Here is a 10585-nt window from a genome sequence, read left to right on the forward strand (position 1 = left end):
TGTTTGATATGAGTTGATTGATATGAGTTGTTAAATATATTTTTGTTATAAACTTAAATATTTGAGTATCCTAAATTGTTGAGCTGCATTAACTTGGAATCCGTTGGTACGTTACAGTTTAATTCAATTAACAAATGATGGAGCATAGAAAGAATACTGAAATGTTGGTTAGGATGTTTTCATTAATTTAACACCTTCACAGATCCAAATTGCTAGAAACAAGATGGGGATAATATTTAATTTAACCTTTTAGTTATACAATATGAACTCAATCTCTGTAAGTTGTTGCCTCAATGGAATTCTATTAGCATTATGAAATTAAATTATATTTAAGAAAAAGTTATATTCCTATTAGTATATTCATATAATACTTCCACTTTGATATATTCTAATAATATAGAAAAAGCTAAACTCTATCATTATTAAATTTCTAATTTCACGTGAAGTGTTTGGTTTGGTCTGGGACAAACTTGGATAGTTATTAAATAATAATGTTTGGCAAAAGAACATTATGAAAAGACCTTCTTTCTAGTCAAAAATGATGATAGAAAGTAAAGTAAGCAAGCACTCGACATACGAATTGACAAGGGTCCAAATGAGACTGGTCGATATGATTAGATTGAATTGATTGGATAGAGTTTTATGAGCATTGAGTCTTGGGAGGAGTATCGAGCAACGAATTGGGTAAGAGTAAGTAATAACTCGAATCCAATAACTACGTCACCAAACGTAGGAAGGGATTGGACCGTTAAAGTCGGATGTTTCCCAAATTACTGTCCTGATATACTAGGACTTGGTTGGTTATAGATCCATGATTTGTTGATTCGTTCTTATCCTGGCAAGGTATGAACGGACGTGGCAACAACGTCGACTTGTTGTATTATTACTGTCTCATAAGTGATGGTTGTTGGATAAGAGAAACTCCCATATAAGTCTTGACAGTACTTTGAGTCGGATTGGGATGGATTGGGTTGGATTGTATATGATTGGTCTTGTCTAAATCATATTTTGTTTAGACTCAGAACATCTTGATTGAGTTGTACCTTCTTCTGAGTTGAGATTCTGAGTTGATTTGATCCCACCTTGATGCATGTTTCATTCGGCCATTTTACATACTCGTACATTCCATGTACTGACGCTATTTGGCCTGCATCGTTTCATGATGCAGGGACAGGTACTAGAGGTCATCAACAGGCGCACCGTTGAAGATCCATTCACTTCCATCTAGTTGGTGAGTCCTCCTTATTTCCGGAGGATACCGTAGTCATCTTTTCAGCTTCGAGTTAATTTTCCTTTATTTTGATTTGTGGTAGCCATGAACCTATCATGAGCACCTCTTATATTGTTGATAGAGGCTTCATAGATTAGAGTGTGGATGATGCTGAATTGTTTCGTTGTGACTAGTTTTATTTTTTTCTAGTTGTTGAATGGAGATGTGGTTGGCCTTTGACCTTATTATGAATAGTATTCTTATGATTTGAGTCTTCCGCTGATAGAATGTAACTGAATGAAAGTGTGATTGGACCAAGTGGTTCGCTTGAAGACCAGAAATGGTTTTCGAGTGCCGATCACGTCTAGGGTACCCTCTCGGGGCGTAACAGCATGACATGGATTACATCAGCATGAAATCAACCTAGCACGTGTAGCAAAGCGACTAAGATTAGCCATATCTTAGTGTCTAAAAGTTCTCGTGAGTATACCTAATTTGGGTCTGCTTGCTACCTACTAATTTCACTCTGAAGATATCCGGTCTGCAATCATCACATTAAAGAATAATCTGGATATGGACCTCGTACATTTATATAGATTCGACAAATAAATGTATGTACTAAATGTAACACTGGATCTTAGTGGCAGCAATACTCTTAATACATACACACACACACATACATACACGCGAAAAATAAGAAAAGGAAACGGATTGTACAATTTTCATGTGAAGTTATAGTAACTATATATAAAATGTAAAAAAGTACTACCTTTTAAACTTTGTAGGTCCCACCTTTTAACCCTCTCTTTTTTTATCCATTAAGTAACAATAGCATCATTTTTGGGACCAAATTTTTTACGAACGCGACATTTTTAAATCACATTATTATTTAAGAGTATTTTTGTTCAATTTTTGAATGTAAAAGACATTATTTTATTTGACTAATTAGAAATATAAGATTGTCAATTGAGAGGAGTGGAAAAAAAATTGTCACATGAATTGAGAGAAGACAATTAACTAAAAAGGAAAAGATTTGTTTTTCATTTCATGTGCCAAATACCTACATTACCTTGTTATCTTGGTAATAAGTTTCATAATTAACTCATGGGATGAAAAAAATCATCTATTCAAATATAATATTTTTTTTTTGTGAAATTTATTTCAAATAGATTGTATGATATTTGATGGCCTAAGCACTCAATAGGTTGGATAACTTCATTTGTAGGTGTTAAGATCAAAAGTCAATTGGAAAATAATTTACGTTAAGATTTTTAAGCAATCACTTAATAAAAAAAAACTGACCGAACAATGACAATTAGGAAGTGTGTGCTTTCGTGATTGAACGTTAGTTAAAATAGATGTCATACAAAAATTGTAAAATTATTAATATTTAAGTTAAATAAAATAGTATTAAATATTTTGGAAGTTTAAAATAAGATTTTGATTGTTAGAGATAAATGTATAATTTTAAAAAAATCTATTTTATATGTATAAATTAATTTATAAAATCATAACTTAGAATTGACATTTTAAATCATAATCTAAATCGGCCTACAAAAATCGAATAAATTAAATAATTTGAGTTATATACAATGATATCAAATTTCACATTTTCAATAGAATAAATTCCTCTCATTTTAAAAATAAATAAATAAGTACTACAATAAAAAAAATATTAAAAAAAATATATTTTGTGTTAACGAGTTTCTTTTCCGCGTGTATTAACTAGTTCGACAACTATAAAAGAGAACCACCTGCGTATTTTAGAATCATATGACGGAAGCCCGCTTATCATATACGCTACCGACACATCTTCAGAGTACGCCACCGGAATGCTAATCTTAACGGCCTCGGTGACGATGTCCAATGAAAACCCAAAACCCTGCTAAAGTCTGCAGTTTTCCAGAAAGAACTTGTTGGCTTTTTGAAGTCACATACATTGGTATTCTTCCCTAAATCATTTTTCCCGGCGATCAAGTAATGCTACTGTTCTTCCAATCTATTAAAAAGAAAGAAGGAAAATTCAAGAACGCCTTGAAGTTACATAGGTATTCTTGGAACTCGTTGAGCCCTAAATCAGCTTATCTTGGAATTCGAGACCTTGATATTGTCAGATCAACTTGGAATTCTTGCATGCATTCTTTTTAAGAAAAAAAATCAAGAACTTGTAGTTATTCTTAAATGCATATTTTAAGGAAATCAAAGAAATTGTAATTTTCAAGAATATGTTGGCATTGCACATATCAAGAAATCTTTTGAAGAAAATTATGTTGTTATTCTCGCAGTGTGTGTCAAGGATGTTCAAGAAGTTGTTTTTACTTTTTTAGGGAGATGGGGGTCAATTTGGTGAGGGTATCACAAGGGTTGTTGAGGAGTTGGTTTTCAACAGCCTCGATGCTGCTGCCACCAAGGTGTACTAATTTACCCTTTCAATACTCTTTTTGATATTACTAGGTAATGAATGGAAAGTTGTGGAGTTGTTCTTGAAGGTCCCACTCGAATAATTTAAATTTTTTTGGTAGTTCAATTATAAAAAGTTGTGATTTATTGTATTTTGAATGAAGACACTCCACTGGACAGGCTTTCATAAATGCCCTCAGTGGCCACTTTCCTTTATATGGTCTAGACTTCTTTATTTTTTAACATGATCTAGACTTTTTGATGATTGTTTCTTAAAAGTTGAAAATTGTGCCATGTAAGAGAATGGGGAATTATATGTTTTCTGATTTTGTTAATGTTTTGAGGATCGATAGAGGTGGGCGGCTGAGAATATGGCAAGTCGGGCTTATATGCAGATTTAATCGCTTAGACTAGTCGCACAAAAGGCAGTGAACGGTGAGGCTCTTCAATGAATTCTTATGTTCCTTTGTTTGCTACTTCTGATGACGAGGTCATATCCTTTATATAAAAATTGATATACCTTTTCTCCTCGTAGTATGCTGTTCCATTCGTATATCACAACTCTATTTCTTTTTTCCATGAGATTTATAGGACTGTTCTTTTTATGTTTGTTATTCTTATAAGTAGTGTACTCCTAGTTTGAACTTAACCCACTTTCCATTAGGTATCTGTTGCTATAGGCATTGGGGACCTGCTATGTGAAGGTGGATGACAATGGTAAGTTTTAGTTTCTTTGACATTGATCTCATACATTTTATGTGCAGAAAGTTCTGCTCAATTTATTAATTAATTAATCATCTGAAGTTGTACTTTCTTTTGAAGGATCTGATGTTTCACGAGATAGACTGGTGCTGATGGGAGAAAAATGTAGTAATCTTTCTGCAAAATGTTGGACTTCCATCAACTTTTCTATTGTATTGATGCTGTTGTACATAATTTCTTTTGCTGACAACTATGATGTTCATAACTTGGACTGATTCTTGTAGTCTATAGGATTGCATGCATTACTCAACTGATAAGCTGCTTGATGGTTTGTGTTCATTAATTTTTTTTTTACAGATGTTCTTTTATGTATAGTTTTGTGGTTTTACTTGTAATTGGGCAAAACTTGTATGGCTGTACACAACACAAAATATTGATGCTTACATTTTTGTTTTGCTTTTATTGTAAGATGTTCATGTACATCTCTTTCCTGGTGCTTCATTTTCAATAAAATACTTTATTTACCTGTACCGCCTACCCAAAAGAAAAGGGGCAGCTTTGGGGGGGGAGATGAAATATATTTTTTATTTATCACTACTGTATGTAGAGATGTTTTGATTATTTATTCTAGCTGAAGTTGAGCTGGAACATACATATTGGTTCTTAGGTACTTTTAGCCCAGGTTATGGAGACAGTATATGTGCCTGTTTCTTTCATCTTCTGTTATGCTTCCCTTTTTGTCTGGCCATTTTAACTATGGTTTCGCATGCTTCATTTACACTAGCGACATCAAAATACAACCATTCAGATGATATGCATGCTTTCCCAGCAAGCTTTGTTTCAAAGGAGAGGCTCTGAGCTCTATTTCTGACATTTCTTTATTAGAAATTGTTACTAAAACTCACGGCTAGCCAAATGGACATCGTAATGTTTTGAAGGTAAGGTACTTTATTTACTTGGTAGCATCCATTAGGAGAGGTATAAAACTACTAACTTGGTCTTTGTTCTTGCCGTTTTTTGCAGGAGGGCAAATGTTTGTACCTTTGAATTGATGATTGTAGACAAGATGTTGGTACAACAGGTGATTCTGTATAAGCCTGCCTGATACAAGGAAATTTGTTAGGATTTTTCTTTTTACAGTCATTGTTCGTGATGTATTTTACAACAACCAGTTTGAAGGAAGCAAATGCACTCCAAGTACTTCTAGTTTTCTCACAATTCAAACAAATGAAAAATACTGATTTACGTACTTTACTTCTAATGCTGTACTCTGACCTGATTGATCATTTGGTTTGCGTATAAACTGGAAGCCCAAAGAAGGTCTTGCATTCTCTGAAAGAGTCTCTGCTAAGAATCGCCCTTGTGCATCACTGTCTCCTTCAAAATTGTTGATATTGAAAGGTCCGGTGCGTCTTTGTTACACATATTTTCTGTCTGGTTTCTTAGATTTTGTTCAATGCATGCAGTTAGGATGACTTGCTTTGTACATGTGCTTCTCCTTCTCTGTTGCCTCTATTGTCTACTAGTCCAGTGAGTTTGGGATTCATCTGAGTTCCCTTAACAAATTGAGTGCAAGTGATGGTTCATTCAAGCTCTCAGTATACGTTTCAGGTCCTGATATTTACACAGTGGCCAAAATTGATGGATAAGAGATGTGATTAATTATCTTTTCTACCCTCTGTTTCCCTAACAACCAATGTTTAATTTGCAGGTCCTTCAATATTTCTATATCTACTTATTTCAGTATATCCTGAACAAAGAAAAATGGAAAACTAAACTTAAGTTAACATTTTCTATATCGAATGCTTGTTTTTTATGGTGTTTTGTTTTTCTTGACCTTCATAATGCAGATATCAATTCAAGATTTGCTTCCAAAGGACCAATACATAATACATAAATTACCTAATAACATAGCGACTAGTTTTGACAGTGCTTCTGAGATTGACCAGCGAAGTAGATCTCAGATATATCCATTGTTTTTGTTGAACCTAGACTGCCTAAGATCTTTATATGATTTGAGTTTGGATCCTTCAAAGACCTCTGTGGAATTTAAGGTGAGATTTTTTGTTGGCATTTATTTTTTAATTGTTTTTGGGTTGGGTTGTGTGTGGGTCTTTGGATTTACTTTTGTAGAATTGAGTTTATGTTAGGGCTTGTCTCGTCAGAATTGGTTTGGGTTGTTTTCTGAAAAAATAATTCACATCTCTTATTAATGGGTGAGGGACTAACTTTTTACTAACATCTAGCATAATCTAATATTGGAAACCAGTCAAGCACAAAGTGGGGAAGCCACCTTAATTTGCTTATAGTGAAAACATAAGAAACTGAATATCACTGGAAGATCTGGCTAGAGAAGTGAGCTTACCAGGAAAGTAAATGTTGCTGTCAGAAAAATGATCAGATAGAGGTGCAAGTAAAGGAATAATCACCGATAAGAGGCTCAATGTAGTGGGAACTCTCCTCAGAAAGAGGCACGACATGACAAGACAATCATCTAAAAGTAGTCATGACTCTATCAGAAAGTTATAGGAAAGAGGTCTTCTTGACCAGTTGCTTAAAAGAGGCATGTTCACTCCGGAACGACCACCGGAGAGAGATAAGATACTGTAGAGAGAAGGACTGATTGTAAATGGTGCCGGCCTTTGGCTAAGGCTGTCTACCAGCAGGTCTAACCTATATGAGATACAATCCACATCTTAGAGGAACAAGCTTCATTTGAACACTTTAACACTACTCTAACATTCTAACAGTTTTTATAAATACTAAAAATTTATTAATTAGAATGAGGGGATTAAGGAAAAGCTAGAATAGGCTCTGAGGAAGTGACAAAATTTTCTTATTTTTCTTTGATAAGTTTAGGTAGTGGGAGCACATGTAATCAGAGGACTGCGTTTGGTTCCTCTTAGTTTTTGACTGCAGACCATGTACTAGATCAAACTTGAGAACTATTGCACTTTTTAGGATTACAGAATTTTCTTTCAACTGATTACATTGTCTGATTATGTAGACATTTTGCTATGAACTGGAAAGGAACCTATTGACTTCAATGCCATGCTATTTGTTAGAAATGCTGCTCATCACCAGCTCTCAATTTCCACTTTGTTTGACTTATATCACCACAAAGAAAATAAAAGAAGGGTGGGTGGGGTGGGTGCGGGATAGGTGTGGTTCTTGTTTGTCTATTAGAACATGTTACCTGATTATTTTTTCCCATGTTTAATGTGCAATCAAATTGCTAGAAATGATGTGCAGCATTATATCCCTTTGTTGGCTCCATTGATACTGATTGTCTTAATCTGATAAAGTTATTTTGTTGTGTTTTTCAAGAATCTCTTATGGTGACTGGTTGGTTCTTAATGTTACTTTTAGGATTGGCGCCCCGACCTTCTCTTTATTGAGGATACTGTCGCGAATCTCAGGACCGGAAGTAACTCTATCGGTGAGAGCAATTGTACTCAACATTTTTATGCAACATCACTTAGGGTTCATTGTATTTGATGTTATTTGTACATGTGTCTTTGTCCACTCCACATTCCCTTCCCTTCCCTGTAGGCTGTAGCCTCCCAACTGACTCTCTAAAAGAGGGGGGGGGGGGGGACAAATTGTGGAAAGTTGGTTAGTGCAAGAGAGAGTTAATATATCAGATGGTGCAAAGCATTTCAGTGTTATGCCATCGTATAGTTCTATCACGTTTTTTTTTCTCTTAAGCTACTTTTGGAAAACCTAGATAAGAATATAGTTGTTGAAGTATCCTCCTCATCTATTGCTATCCCATTCCCTGCTGCTCTTTTCAGATATACCTGTGAATTATGAGATCAGGAAAATGAGCTGCAGGGCCTTGAGTTGCAAAGGGCCACTTGAACTTCCTTCCCCGCAGCCAAAGAAACTGTCAGGAGAGAGATTCGATCTGCATTCTGCACAGAATATTCTGTGGGGAAGTTCTTCTGAAAAGCATGATCCTGAGTCCAGATTCCTCTGTCAGATCGAAAGTTCAAGTCGGTAAATTGATTGTTCTCTTGCTCATTGCAGTCGGCGTGAACTGAAAATCCAGAAACTCTGGGCACCTCCTTTCATGTAATGTTTTACCTACAGAGGATGATTTCCTGGATAACAAATTCAGTGCTTCATCTAGCTCCAGTTATAAATCAGACTGCTTGTTAGGTTCTGGATGGGAGGAGTCTTAAACATTTGTCGCTGGCAGATCAACAGAGGATGCCTCATTTAGGGAAGTCTCCATTCAAATGTGATGCATGAGAGAAGGAAACCATTTATGCGGAGCTGTTCTTTGCATAGAAGCCTGATACATGATGGATCATCTTTTGATAGTGATGAAGATATTAAGTATAAAAAGAGTACGACAGGTGGGAAGCATCCTGCAAACAAAGTGGATTGTAAGGAAGTGAAACACATTCCTGAAGCTCAATTAAACTATCCTTCATTCTCCATCAAACTGGGGGAGATTTCTCAGACATATACAAGAACAGTGACTAACGTCGGGGAAGCTAAATTGTCTTACAGTGTAGAAATAGATTCCCCACCCGGAGTCACTGTGATTGTTAAGCCCTCTACGCTGAAATTCTTCAAGTTGAACCAGAAGTTGAAACACCAAGTGACGTTTATGAGAATAGATAATAGCACAAACAGTGGCATTGCTCAAGGATTCTTGAAATGGACTAGTAAGAAGCCCAATCGCAGTTGTGCTACAGCCTACACTTGGTTTCTAGTTTTATTTTTCTTCTCATTTAAGTAATTGGAACAGTGTATAACAAACCTATATTAGTGGTTTGAATAGAATCGTTGAATAATATGTTTCAAAAGTATTCACATTATATTTGGCGATAAAATAAAAAAAATAAAAAAAAAAAAATAAAAAGTATAAAAAGAGTAAATGCAGAACTAAACAAAATCGCCATGAAGATCATTATAGCGTTGAATTTGTCGTAGCTGATGATGTTAATCAGGTCTTATCATATGTCTCCTAGAGGCCAGGAAATATATTTTGAGAAGTTCTCCAGGTGCAAAACTCAGAGCAAGGCATTGCAGAGGTCAAAATTTCTGTCAGGAGATTCAGAAAAGTCTTCATTAACCAAGGACATTCTAGATGAATGCGATCATCTTATGGACTTCTTTAAACAGACTGCTAAAAAATATGTTTCTGGCCTACCATCTTTTAGTCCAGAACCGTCTCCTCTGCCACCAGATCCTTTGCTCGGGACCAGGTTTCAAGATGTTAATCCTTACATTGCTGAAAGTGGGATTGAAACTTCTGTTAAACATGAAGTTGGTGTCATGTATAATTTTGGAAACATGGAACACAATCTCTTGGTTCCTGCCATAAATAATATGGGAAAAGAGGACTGCTGGTTCACAAATCCTGCAAAGTTTGATCTCGATTTTTATGCTTGTTCTAAAGAGGATATGGGCAGTATAGGGACACTTGATGCGTGGGACATTTATAGTTCAGGTCCTTCTGAATTCTATTATGAAGGATATGATTTGTCACATTTACATTCTCATGGTGAAGAAAATCTTAATAATTATATGACACCACGAGCTATGCTCTCCTCTAGGGTGGATGGGAACTCGGGTAAATGGATTGATGCTGGAAATCGAGGTAAAACAGGTGAGATTATAAGGAAGAAGAGTAGAAGAAGTCATTCACCTCCTCCATTTTACCAAGGCAATAAGAAGCTCTTTGCCACGGGGGGTCTTCAAGAACGGCAGCAGGAAATAACCATATTAAGACTGTTCACAATGTGCCACTCTACCATGTAATCTTTCCACAAGTGCTTGTTTGTATTAATAATCAATGATGACAGAAAATGTGTGCAACAAATTAATGTTCTTTTCCATCGCGCAGAAACTAGAGCTGTAAGGAGACTGAAGCATTCTGCAGAAGCTATCTGCTCGGAGCTTCCACGGCAGTCATCCCATCAATGTGATCAGGCTCCACCCTAAGTTGTGGTGACGGTTTATTCTCTGATTAAAGGTCATGTTATCAACTTTCTTGGAAGGGTTAGGTCTCTTTCTGATATTATCTCAATCAAATATGTTAGTAACTCACAACCTGATGTTTCTCTCTTCAGGCCAACTGTGAAAATGAAACTAGTTAACATCTGGAATAACAGATTACAAGCTAAAAGGGAGTGCACAAGTACACGCGATGGGGAGTCCAAAGAAGGTAAACCATTCCTGCCATTTGTTCCTAAACCTGAAAGCTGAATTTTTCTAGTGCATGTTTCAATTAATTAGCTTCATTTCTTTCACCCACTT

At 35.6% G+C, this 10585-nt stretch overlaps 1 pseudogene; it reads left to right on the top strand.

The window, feature by feature from the left end:
- The first annotated feature begins 2874 nt into the window (after window positions 1-2874).
- On the top strand, window positions 2875-10534 carry LOC129872699 (uncharacterized; annotated as a pseudogene).
- Window positions 10535-10585: the final 51 nt, after the last annotated feature.

This window comes from Solanum dulcamara, chromosome 11 (genome assembly GCF_947179165.1).
Source record: "Solanum dulcamara chromosome 11, daSolDulc1.2, whole genome shotgun sequence".
Classification (NCBI taxonomy): Eukaryota; Viridiplantae; Streptophyta; class Magnoliopsida; order Solanales; family Solanaceae; genus Solanum; species Solanum dulcamara.